The sequence below is a fragment of the Rhinatrema bivittatum genome, chromosome 3 (assembly GCF_901001135.1).
Source record: "Rhinatrema bivittatum chromosome 3, aRhiBiv1.1, whole genome shotgun sequence".
Lineage (NCBI taxonomy): Eukaryota > Metazoa > Chordata > Amphibia > Gymnophiona > Rhinatrematidae > Rhinatrema > Rhinatrema bivittatum.
In genome coordinates this window covers 172703053-172716162 of record NC_042617.1, presented here as the reverse complement: position 1 = coordinate 172716162, position 13110 = coordinate 172703053, and the positions used below count along the sequence as shown (strand labels likewise).

Below are 13110 nucleotides of genomic sequence, written 5' to 3'. Positions count from 1 at the left end.
GGATAAGAATGTGATTCATTAGTGTTTGGAAAATGTGGATAACTTGTCTAGATCCCTAAATCTGAGGATTTTAAATTTCCCAGTTATTCCTCCGATATCTCCTGTGGAAGTTTTTAAACAATATCTTGCTGAGAAGTTGGGAATTGCTGGGAAGCTGTTTTCCCCTTTAAAAAAAAAAAAAGTATTTAACTTGGCATCTGGGAAGAAGAGACCAGATCAGGCTGTGAAATTGCAAAGTGGAGACCTTTCACTGGACAGACTGGACTTGGGGTTTCAAATCAATGTCCTTTATATTTCCTCCAGACAGAGATTCTATTTTTTTTAATTTTTAGGAAGAGACAGTAATTGCTCTATGGTCAGAAAATATGGATTTTCTCTGATCTATGTAAGTCCTCACAGGCACACAGACAGAAAGTTTAGAGTCGTATAGGGAGGTTGTTGTGTTGGGTGCTAAAATGTTTGTTAGATTCCCTTGTAAATGTGTGATCATTTTTGCTGATCACTGCTGGCTTTTTTGAGCTTTCACAATTGTGTATCTCATAGATTCAAAAAGCCAGGATTATGTGAGACCTGATAGCTAATGTATGATATCCAGGCTACCTAGTTTGTCTGCGATTTACAGTATACAGAGCGTTCTTCTCCTTGTTTAATTTTCATATTAACTTATTTTCTTTTTGATAGTGCCCCTTTATTGTTTCTGAATTCTTCTGATCATGGATTAATGAATTATGGGGGTTAATAGCTGATTATCCGTGTTGTGGGGTGTTTTCATTTTTGGTTTGTTTAACTGATATTGTTTTCTTTGTTAAGATTGTCTTGATGTATGATATTTGAAAATGCAAAACAAAGCAACAACAATAAAATTAACCCCATCTACCCTCAAAAATAAAACCAATTCTGGACCCACAAAGCCAAGCCCTTGATCGCCACACCAGTCTCCATTCTTAAGATGTTTTTACCTCTGGGAAAAAAACAGGTCTTTAGCTTCTTCTGAAATGCAAGTTCATTCTTTCCTTGCCTGATTTCCACTGGAAGCTTCTTTCACAATGTGGGTGCCAAGGCAGAAAAGACTCTTGCCCTAACCTGAGCACCTCACACTGTCCTAAATAGAGCAGACCATGGCTTCTCATCACTCTGAATACTAAGCTCAAAATTATTTTAAAAGTTTTTATTTTTAGATTTTTCGGCATTCAGCATAATCCAGAATAAATAATACAGACATACAAGGCATACAATTCCCTGTAACATGCAGTAGGTCAAATAGGCCACAGGCAATCTTTATAAACCTAGACAAGTGCATCTCTCCCAACCATCACACCCCCCAGTTCTCATAGTATCAAACAGTCAGCCTATCTAGACTGATAAAATTGATGATATATACTCCACACAGTTTCATATTTAAAGCGTTCCCTTTTTAAATCATATCTTAATTTTTCATCTCCGTTATTGTACGACCTTGAGTTCACCAGTAAGTCAAACAAAGATTAGTTTTCCAAAAAGTCGCAATTGTGAAGCAACTGCCCAAGCAAGGAACTATGCTTTCAGTTGGGCTCAGACCATCATCGGAAGCCAATATAATGCAATGAGCATTTTCTTTGTAGCTGATTGCCTTGAACAATCTATCATTTCCCTAACCACTAGGCCACCCAATTTCTCTTAGGCCCCCTAGTGGTTAGGGAGGGTAATTTGCAAAGGTATTTCCTCGGGTAAAACAGCAGAAATGACTTGTTATAAAGTAAACTTAGGTATGTATGTCCTTGTATGTTCGCAAGTTTACCCGGACTGAGCAGGGGTGTTCCCAGGATTGGGGAGGGGGTTTGCACTTACGCACATGCATTTGCATTTTCAAACGTATGCTGAGAAACTTTCCTGAAACTTTTCTGCATACATTTTAGCATTTGTTAATTGTGTGTAGGTCATTGTGGTGAGATAATTTTCAAAGCAGACCTATATTTGTGAATAAGTTTGCTTTGAAAAGTGGTGTAACTTACGCATGGCTTTATTGACATTCTTACGCGGACTGTTAAAAGAAAAAAAAATTATACCAGACCGTATAACTCCCCATGTATTACAACTGATGAACTTTAAAACTAGTATTGTTGGTTTATTAGCTGTAAAATTCACAGGTTTATAAGGAGAGAGTCACCATATATTATTATTGGCTGAATGACAATATGTTCTTTACTGCTTGTGTTATAAATATCCTACGTTATGGATGGAATGTGAAAAATGAGGCATTTCTAATGTACTTCACCTTTAAAACAGTTTTTAAAATGCTACACTTGTGCCTCAGATACTGTATGGAAAAATCCTATTACTATGGCTTAGATGTTAACTAGATAAAACCATTTTTGCTGTCACTGTTTTGCTGTATAGCTGTCATGGTTACTTGCTATCAGTAGTTTCCCTATGCTCTTGCTGTGAAAATAAGTAAAATAATTTGCTTAAAGGAAGCTAAAATAGTGAAAAGACTGTGTCTAAAGGAAGGAAAACTCTAAACAGAGTAGACAGGTGTAAAAACAAGAAAGCAAAGATAATGAGCAGTAGATAAAAAGTACTGAGTAGGATCCAGTAGGACAGGAGATGTTAAACTCCCATTGGTGAAAGGCAACAGTTAAGCCTGGATCTCGGCATGTGTGCAATGACTATCACTCATATTTGCATACACTTAGTTCAAGGGCTTGGGTATTTTGTGTATTTTGGCTGTTCTGAACAGCAGATCTGCTTGTGGCTTTTAAGGACCCTATGTTGGGAACCCCTGCCCTATCGGATCCTGCACTCCGTATGTTTTCTAAATTCACTTTAACCGCTGCTCATATCTTTTCTTTCTAGTTTTTCCTTCTATCTGCTCTGCTCTGCCTGGCTTTTTCCTTCCTTGTGACTCAGCCTTTTCACTATTTTTGTCTTTAAGACAGCTGCCAGTAAGCAAATTAGAGAGCCCAAGATGGGATCTACTTAATGTTTGGGTACTTGTGACTTGGATTGGCCTCTGTTGGAAACAGGATGCTGGGCTTGATGGACCCTTGGTCTGACCCAGTATGGCATGTTCTTATGTTCTTATCCTTTATTTTTATTTCATGACTGCTAATTTTCTACCAATTTTGTTTTGTTTGGGTTTGTTGGGTTTGTTTTTTTTTTACCCCTCCTTCCATGTGTGAAACAGACAAATCTGTTGGGGCAATGTGAGCAGGATGCTCTGAAGCTGCTACTTTACATTGCTTACTGTAATTCTAAAGGTACTCTCTGACAGCTTCTCTCTTTCAACCACTGTAAGCTCTCCTTGCCCCAAATCTGAAGCAAGGACCCATACTATGAATCTCATCTCGTGATATGGGACATTGTAAAATTACGCTTAAAATCAGTTTAAAGGTGCTGCCCCAAGAGTCCAAAACCAAATTTGAGTTGAAACAAATGTAACTTTATTTTTGGTCTTATAAAAGCAATTAGGGGACCTTTGGGAGACCCGGAGTAACAGCTCCCATCTTTTAAAAGCTATTCCTGCGTGTCTCTTCCTGTACATTAGTACCTTTTTGATTTTTATAGGTAACAGTCTCAATCTCTGAAGTGCTTGATTCTATGGATCACACACCATGGGGCGGATTTTAAAAGGAGCGCGAATAGCCTACTTTTGTTTGCGCTCCAGGCGCAAACAAAAGTACGCTGGATTTTAGTAGATACGCGCGGAGCCGCGCGTATCTGCTAAAAACCTGGATCGGCGCGCGCAAGGCTATGGATTTTGTATAGCCGGTGCGCGCCAAGCCGCGCAGCCTACCCCCGTTCCCTCCAAGGCCGCTCTGAAATCGGAGCGGCCTTGGAGGGAATCCTCTAACGCCCTCCCCTCACCTTCCCCTCACCTTCCCCTCCCTTCCTCTACCTAACCCACCCGCCTGGCCCTGTCTACACCTCCCCCTTACCTTTCTCCGGGGATTTACGCCTCCCGGAGGGAGGCATAAATCCCCGCGCACGAGCGGGCCTCCTGCGCGCCGGGCAGCGACCTGGGGGCGGGTACGGAGGGCGCGGCCATGCCCCCGGACCGCCCCGGGCCGTAGCCACGCCCCCGTACCCACCCCCAAAACGCTGCCGACACGCCCCCGAAACGCCACGACGACCGGGCCCGCCCCTGACTCGCCCCCCTCGGAGAACCCCGGGACTTACGCGAGTCCCGGGGCTCTGCGCGCGCCGGTAGGCCTATGTAAAATAGGCTTCCCGGCGCGCAGGGCCCTGCTCGCCTAAATCCGCCCGGTTTTGGGCGGATTTAGGCGAGCAGGGCTCTTAAAATCCGCCCCCATGTGTCTTGTGTCCCAATAAGACAGGCTAATCTGAGTTGCCCTGTTCCCCCTCCTACCTTAAGATCCAATTAAAGCCTATATAAGACCCATGTGTCTGCTGAGTACTGTCAATCTTCTGTTAGTTCTTTGTCCTGTCAGTCTTTCATTCTCTTGATCAGACTCTTAATCTCAGGGGGATCTCCAGTTACACTGGGCCCCTCAGTCGAGACAGTATTCTGTGAGACCATGGCCTCGTCCATGTGCTCTTTGTGACCTCATGACCCGCCATCATATTTGCACAGCTTCAAATTCATTCCAGATGTCTATTCAAGCTCGGGTCAGTCTGAGTTCTTCATAGCCAGAGTCTGTTACCCAGAATCCTCTCTGGCTTAGGCCAAGCTGCAGTCTCTTGTGTTGATTTCAGACTTCAGGCACACATATCTCAAGATGAGAATACAGGAAATGTATGTGTTGAATAGTACGGGGCCAGCATACAGGAGGAGCCGCAGAATGACTGCTCTCCTCAAAGAAGAAGGTACAGGCTGCCAGCAGCAGTGGAGGAGGAATGACCTACAGACCCCGACTGCCTGGGTTGCGGGTGTGTGTGTGTGTGTGTGTGCGTGTGAATGGGCGCTTGTTTGGGTTATGTGTGTATGAGAGAGACAGACAGACAGAATGGGAGCTGTGTGTATGTGAGAAAGAGAGAGAGAATGGGGCTAAGCTGGATCCCAGCCTGCCAGCAGCTGAAATAAAGAGGATGGCCCAGGGCTGCTGGCAGATCCCAACCAAAAAAGAGCTAGAGATGTCTGGGGGTGTGTCTAAGAGGGAGCATGTGTGTGTGTAAGCATATGTGTAGGTGTGAGAGAACATATGTGTGTATGAGCTTGTATGTATGTGTGTTTGTGTATGTGTGTGTGTGATATATGTATATATATATAATATAAGAAAGAGTAGAAAGTTTGTCATTCCCAGTCCCACTAATCCAAGACAATGTCAGGGTGCCTGGAAATCAGAAGTTCCCAGGTATGGAGAGTGTGAATTTTTAAAATCCTTTAGTTTTCTTTTTCGGGTGTTATTTGATGTGTCTACTGTTTTTAAATTTTTTATTGCTTTTTGGGACATTTTTAAAAAATGTATATGAGTTTTTAATTATTCGATCTTTTATTCATCTGCTGTTTTTGAAATATTATTATTAGTATGGTTTTACTATTATGATTGTGTATTTATTTTATTTCTTGATTTTATTGTTTAATGTTTGAGGAATGGTAATGGTTCTGTTTTTCTGTCGTTGCACTGCATAAAATGTCTGGCTTCTTGCTATTTCCAGTTCAGTTTTTGTCTGCATGTTTGCATTTCTACTTTATGGTTGCCATATTCTATATTTGGTAAGGGTCTGATTATGTTCTGTGTGCGTGACTGAGGTGAGGTCTTCTCCTAACAGGAAGTGTATTAATGTTTTTAGGGCTTTTAGAGGGGCAAGCACACATACAACAGACATTATAATGGACCTAATACCATAAGGGTTCCAAGTGTGTTTTTGCAGGGATTTCTGGTTGGCAGAATACTGTACTTTGATATTTTCAAGTAAAATGTTATTATAAATGCATACCACTTAACTATGTGTGTGTAGCGGGCAGGGGTGTTATGCAAAGCTATAAGGTTCTCCTAGGGCACCTAATACCCTTGCAGCAGTTGGGGATTGGGAGAGGTATCCATTTTTCTAGGACTCCCAAATACAACAATAAGACCACTTCAAATTCTACAAAACACAGCAGCGAGAATACTAACTGGAAAAAGAAGAAGAGACCATATAACTGAAACTCTGGCCGAACTTCACTGGCTACCCATAGAACAAAGAATAAAATACAAAGCACTATGCACCATGCATAAACTAAGACATGATGAAAAAGCGGACTGGCTAAACACCACTACGGGTACACGTACCACACAGGAACCTTCGTTCAGCAAACAAAACTCTCTTAACCATTCCCTCAGTCAAGATAGCGAGACACAGGTAAGAGAGAGGGCATTGTCTTTAGCAGGACCCACACTCTGGAACTCAATGCCTTTGGAGATCAGATTACAGAGAGACCCCAAAACATTCAAGAGAAGTCTAAAGACATGGCTTTTTAAACAAGCCTTTTAGAAAGAGACCGGAGAATAGAAAATACACTGGAATAAACAGAAGAGCACCGGCACACAGCACTATTCTCATAAATGTGCATTACAATATTGAGTACACAATGAATGTAATAATATAACACAGTAAATGCGATTTTTTTTGACCTGTAAAAGTACCTTCTAGGTACACCTGGCCAGAACCTACATCACTAAACATTTGTACGTATTTTTATGATTTAATGTAACCGAAACTTAATGGCACCTGTTAGAATGTACTATAGTACGCTTACTCCAAACTTGCTTATGTGCCTACATGTAAACCGCTGCGATGGTATATAACTTAGCGACGGTATAGAAGAGATTTTAAATAAATAAATAAATATCACTGAAGGAAGCTGGGTTTTTTTGTGGTGGGCCCAGGACCTGACAATAAATGAACAAGGGGAAGGGGAGAAGCGCAGTAATTCACATAGGTTAGCCAAAAACCTAGCACTGGCCCTGAGATGGGGGTCACAGGTGCCTCAATGGCAGCACTCTTCAGGTGCAAGCAGCATTAGAGGTGGGGGGAGGGGGGAACCAGATTGGCTGAGGGGGGGAGGGTTGGAGGGAGGGGAGGTGAGGTGAGAGAAGGGGATGAGAGGGAATGGGGGATGGAATGAGAGGGGAGGGGATGATAAGAGGATCAATTGGGGGTTGTAAGAAGTCCTTTTGGGAGAGAGAGGATCAGCTGGAGAATGTGAAAAGGGCTGGATGGAGCAGACGTTGAGAGAAGGGATCCTCTGGAGAGGTTGCAGGTTGAGAGAGGGGATCATCTGGAGTGTGGGGAGGGCGAGGACTGATTGTTGGAAGTGGGAACACACCCCTGCTAATTTGTTTTGATTGTCTTTTGGGGGTCATGTGAATTTTAAAAAGCCAAAATAGGGTCACCTTGAGTAAACGTTTGGGAAGCCCTGCCTTAGCAGCTAAAGTACATTTATGTGGTAATAGAACTTTTCACCTACACAGGACAAAAGGGGCTCCTCATGTTTAACAATTATAACACTTCCATATAAAGCTGGAAGCAGGAATACCAGTGAATGCTCACGTGATGCCATGAGAGAGAAAAGACACGTGTTTTGCTCTCTCCTGGCCCACGATCCCTATTTGTACTCTCTTGACAGATTTAATGCTTTAAATCTTGTTTATTCTTGGCATATCTTGTGACTGACACCCGAGTTTCACTTACCGGGTTTTCACTTTCACTGGTCCTCAGTTTTTGGAATGTCCTCAAAATGAACACGAAAGGAAGAAGAGAAGACAAAGGTCGGCAAAAACAAAATAGCAACCATGTCCAGAGGGAAGGCCTTAATACCGTGGCTGCAGTGGGAGAATCGCGAGTTGCAGAAGTGGCAGAGGCAGTTGCACGGGCTCTAGAAAGCAGCTTTGAGAAGCTTTCAGAACAGATGGAGGGCCTTAGCCAGCAATTTACTGATTTTAAGAGACAGCTGGCAGATGCTGAGACATGGATCTCAGACTTAGAGAACCGGAGGACTGAGCTGGTATCTTGTTGGTATCACAAAGCTCCTTCAGGATAAAGTTGAAGACTTAGAAAACTGTACTCAGCAAAACCACCTTCACTTTGTTGGATTTCCAGAATCACTTAAAGAAACTGTCCTGACCTCCTTTTTGGAATTCTGGTTACCAAAGAGGCTGGGCCTGGAAGGTCTGCAGCCCCCACGTCAGTTTGAGAGGAGCAAATAAGACAGAGCTCTAATCTTCCAGGAACTGTGATCAAAAAAATTCTTAATTTTGCATGTAAATCTGCGCTTCTGCGTGCACATGTTATAAAATCGGGCGTAGATTTGTTCGCGCCGGGTTGTGCGAACAAATCTACGCCCGCCCATAAATTTAAAAATCTGGCCCAAAACCTTAATTTTTCAGGATTGCTCTGTGGCAGTGGTGGCGAAACACAGAGCATTTGCTTCAGTAGGTAATCAGATGATTAAGAAGAACCTGAAGATCCTTTTGCTCTTTCCAGCCACATTAAGAGTTGTGCATCAGGGAAAAGTCCAAATTCTGGAAACCATGGAAGAGGCGAGATTATTTCTACAATATAATCTGGGAGATGGACGAGCGATTTATAATCATTTGCATGTTTAAGGTTACTGTTTGGACTTCATGATAGAAATGCTGTACCATTTACTATAAAGATTAGACCTGTTTGCTGTAGTTCACGCTAATGTGGACTTTTTTTTTTCTCTCAACTAGATTTATGTTTTTGTCTTTTGATCATCTCATTTTTTTCATCTCATTACTTGTATATTCATGATATTTGAATTGTTTCAAGGGATTGGGCCCCAGTATGTCACTGTTGGTTGCCTCTCACTGATGGTTGAATTGTTATTGGTTAATCTGTTTTAGGGGAAGGAGGAGAGGGTGGGGAGATTGGTAAGGTTTAAAGGAGGTGGGAGAGGGGATTTTGGGGAGGTGAGGAATAGCATTTATATACTTAACTAACCAGAACATGTTGTTGGAATTGCTTATATGCTCCCTTTATCAAGTTGGCTTGATAAAGGGAGTCCAGGCTTGGGGACCTTAGGGCTTGATAAAGGGAGTCCAGGCTTGGGGACCTTAGGCTGTACTGTGTACAATTCTGGTCGCCGCATCTCAAAAAAGATATAATTGAGATGGAGAAGGTACAGAGAAGGGCGACCAAAATGATAACGGGGATGGAACAACTCCCCTATGAGGAAAGACTAAAGAGGTTAGGACATTTCAGCTTGGAGAAGAGACGGCTGAGGGGGGATATGATAGAGGTGTTTAAAATCATGAGAGGTCTAGAATGGGTAAATGTGAATCTGTTATTTACTCTTTCGGATAACAGAAAGACTAGGGGGCACTCCATGAAGTTTGCATGTGGCACATTTAAAACTAATCGGAGAAAGTTCTTTTTCACTCAACGCACAATTAAACTCTGGAATTTGTTGCCCGGGGATATGGTTAGTGCAGTTAGTGTAGCTGGGTTTAAAAAAGGATTGGATAAGTTCTTGGAGAAGTCCATTACCTGCTATTAATTAAGTTGACTTAGAAAATAGCCACTGCTATTACTAGCAACAGTAACATGGAATAGACGTAGTTTTTGGGTACTTGCCAGGTTCTTATGGCCTGGATTGGCCACTGTTGGAAACAGGATGCTGGGCTTGATGGACCCTTGGTCTGACACAGCATGGCATGTTCTTAGGATAATATGTATTTTGAGGTTAATATTCAAAAGCCATTTAGATGAATAACTGAAAAGTTATTAAATACCATATGCAGCTAGAATTTAGCCACTTAAGTCGGGGGCATGCTGGAGGTGGGCAGGAAACATTTCAGGGAGGAGCAGAGTTAGCTGCATAAGTTATGCGACTAACTCTGGTCATACCACTGACCTGTCCTAAAGTTAGCTGCATAAATATATGCAGTTAACTTTAATATACCCTGCTAGTTCACAGGATAGGATTATCCGGCTAATTAACCGAGCCGCTCAACGGTTGAATATTGACCCCCCTCTCTTCATACTTGGTATGGTATATGTTTGGCATGCTTATGGTTAATGCCATTTGTTGTACCATGTGGAATGGTTGTGGTTTTAGCTCTTTTGTGAAATGTTATAAAATTTTACAGGCTTTGAAGATATTTAAATCGGGAATTGCCATGCTTCAGGAGACTCGTCTTAGTGATGATGAACATCTTGGGGAGGGTTTTTTTTGTCTCTTCTGGTCATAGGTCTGCTGGGGTGGCTATCTTAATCAGTAAAGCTCTTGCATGCCAGGCATTGGCTGTTCAAAAAGATCCTGAAGGAAGATATATATATTAGTTGAGAATTTTTTGATGTGGGAAGCCTATTCTGTTTTGTAACATCTATGCTCCTAAAGTTTACAATCATAGGGGTAGATTTTAAAAGAAGCGCGATCAGCCTACTTTTGCTTGCGCATCAGACTCAAGCAAAAGTACGCTGGATTTTAGTAGATACGCGCGGAGCCGCGCGTATCCACTAAAATCCTGGATCGGCGCGCGCAAGGCTATCGATTTTGTATAGCCTGCGCGCGCCGAGCCGCGCTGCCTCCCCCCGTTCCCTCCAAGGCCGCTCCGAAATCGGAGCGGCCTTGGAGGGAACTTTCCTTTGCCCTCCCCTCACCTTCCCCTCCCTTCCCCTCCCTAACCCACCCGCCCGGCCCTGTCTACACCCCCCCTTACCTTTGTCGGGGGATTTACGCCTCCCGGAGGGAGACGTAAATCCCCGCGCGCCAGCGGGCCTGCTGCGCGCCGGGCCGCGACCTGGGGGCGGGTACGGAGGGCGCGGCCACGCCCCCCGGGCCGTAGCCACGCCCCGTACCCGCCCCCAAAACGCTGCCGACACGCCCCCGGAACGCCGCGACGACCGGGCCCGCCCCCGACACGCCCCCTCCGAGAACCCCGGGACTTACGCGAGTCCCGGGGCTCTGCGCGCGCCGGGAGGCCTATGTAAAATAGGCTTCCCGGCGCGCAGGGCCCTGCTCGCCTAAATCCGCCCGGTTTTGGGCGGATTTAGGCGAGCAGGGCTCTGAAAATCTACCCCATAGGTTCTATACTAAAGTGATGTAATTGTTAAACAAGTATAGACATTTATCTCTGCTTATTGGGAAGGACTTTAAATGTGTCACTGACGGTGGAGGTGGATTGGTTACCTGCTAAGACATATCACCCTCTTGATACTGCTAGGGAAATTCCCTTTCTTTGTCCTCATTTAGATTTCATTTAGTAGATGTGTGGAGATGAGTACATCCCTCTGAGAAAGATTGTACACATATTTCTAGGATACACAATACTCATAACTAGACTGAATTATTTATTATTTTCAATGGAACATTGCAAAGGTAGTAGCTGCCAAGATCATGCTCTGGTCTGGATGGATTTGGAGGATTACGCTGCTGCAGAACAGATAAGAAGTTGGAAATGTCCTTCTTTTCTATAGCAGAATCTGAAATTTAAAGATTTTTGTGATGATAAAGTAGATTTTTATGAGACTAATGCTGGTCACCAGAATTCCCTGCTGTTATTTTGGGAAATGGCTAAGGCTGTTAGAAAAAGGGAAATAATTTCTTATGTAGCAAGGAGAAAGAAGAAAATAGCTAGAGATATTTTGCGTTTGGAAAAATCTTTAAAAATTGATAAACACTGTTATGGGAAAGATGCATCTTTAGCAAACAAGGCGACACAGGCAGTGCTTAACACTATGATACATCAGAAAAACTGGAGTAAGTTCTTTAAGTTTGGTAATAAAGCTGGTAAAATATGTGCTAACCTAACTAGATGTTGGACAGTACAAACCATGGGGCGGATTTTCAGAGCCCTGCTCGCGTAAATCCGCCCAAAACCGGGCGGATTTACGCGAGCAGGGCCCTGCGCGCCGGTGAGCCTATTTTACATAGGCTCACCGGCGCGCGCAAAACCCCGGGACTCGCGTAAGTCCCGGGGTTTTCGGAGTGGGCGTGTCGGGAGGCGTGTCGGGGGCGGGGCCGGAGCGCGCGGCGTTGCGGGGGCGTGTCGGCAGCGTTTTGGGGGCGGGTACGGGGGCGTGGCTACGGCCCGGGGGCGTGGCCGCGCTCTCCGTACCCGCCCCCAGGTCGCGGCCCAGCGCGCAGGAGGCCCGCTGGCGCGCGGGGATTTACGCCTCCCTCCGGGAGGCGTAAATCCCCCGACAAAGGTAGGATGGGGGTTTAGACAGGGGCCGGGCGGGTGGGTTAGGTAGGGGAAGGGAGGGGAAGGTGAGGGGAGGGCAAAGGAAAGTTCCCTTCTAGGCCGCTCCGATTTCGGAGCGGCCTAGGAGGGAACGGGGGTAGGCTGCGCGGCTCGGCGCGCGCAGGCTATACGAAATCGATAGCCTTGCGCGCGCCGATCCAGGATTTTAGCCGATACGCGCGACTACGCGCGTATCTACTAAAATCCAGCGTACTTTTGTTTGCGCCTGGAGCGCAAACAAAAGTAGGCTGTTCGCGCTCGTCTGAAAATCTACCCCCATATCATGGCTCTGAAAAATGATCAGGAGCAACTTGTGAATTCTGTTAAAGATCTCAGACCTTATCTATAGGTATTATGCAACCCTATATAAGGCTAACTTTGAGCAGGAACTGTTTTTAAATGCACTGTTAAAGATGGAGGAGAATTACCCTGTTAAACAGTAGGCAAAATTATATAAGGCCCGAGATGGGTTTTCGGGGGAATTTTTCTAGTTAATAATTAATTGTGTATCTTCTGTTAGGCCGAATTTTTAATTCCTTATTGGAGACTGGAAGGTTTACATATGAAGCCAATAAAGGTTTAGGGGTAGATTTTCAAAGGCGTAACTTTGCCGACAAAGGTAGAGAGGGGGGGGGTTAGATAGGGCCGGGGGGGTGGGTTAGGTAGGGGAAGGGAAGGTGCGGGGGGGGGGGGGGGTGGAGGGAATGGAGGCAGGCTGCGCGGCTCGGCGCGTGCAGGCTGCCGATTTTGGGCAGCCTTGTGCGCGCCAACCCCGGTGCGCGAACAAAAGTACCCGTGTGCGCAGATTTATAAAATCTGCCCCTTAATGTTTAATTACAGTGTTACAAAAATCAGGTCAAGACCTTCTGCTAGTGGGATCCCATAGACATATTTTATTAATAAACTTTGATGTAAAGTATTAGTGGACTGTTTATCCGGAGTTGTAAGAGCAAGTGGGTTTTGTTAAACGTCGATATGC

At 44.5% G+C, this 13110-nt stretch overlaps 1 protein-coding gene across 1 annotated transcript in view; it reads left to right on the top strand.

The window, feature by feature from the left end:
* Positions 1–13110, top strand: part of CNST (consortin, connexin sorting protein) — a gene marked incomplete in the record, with an annotated part of 278963 nt that overhangs the window by 250209 nt on the left and 15644 nt on the right.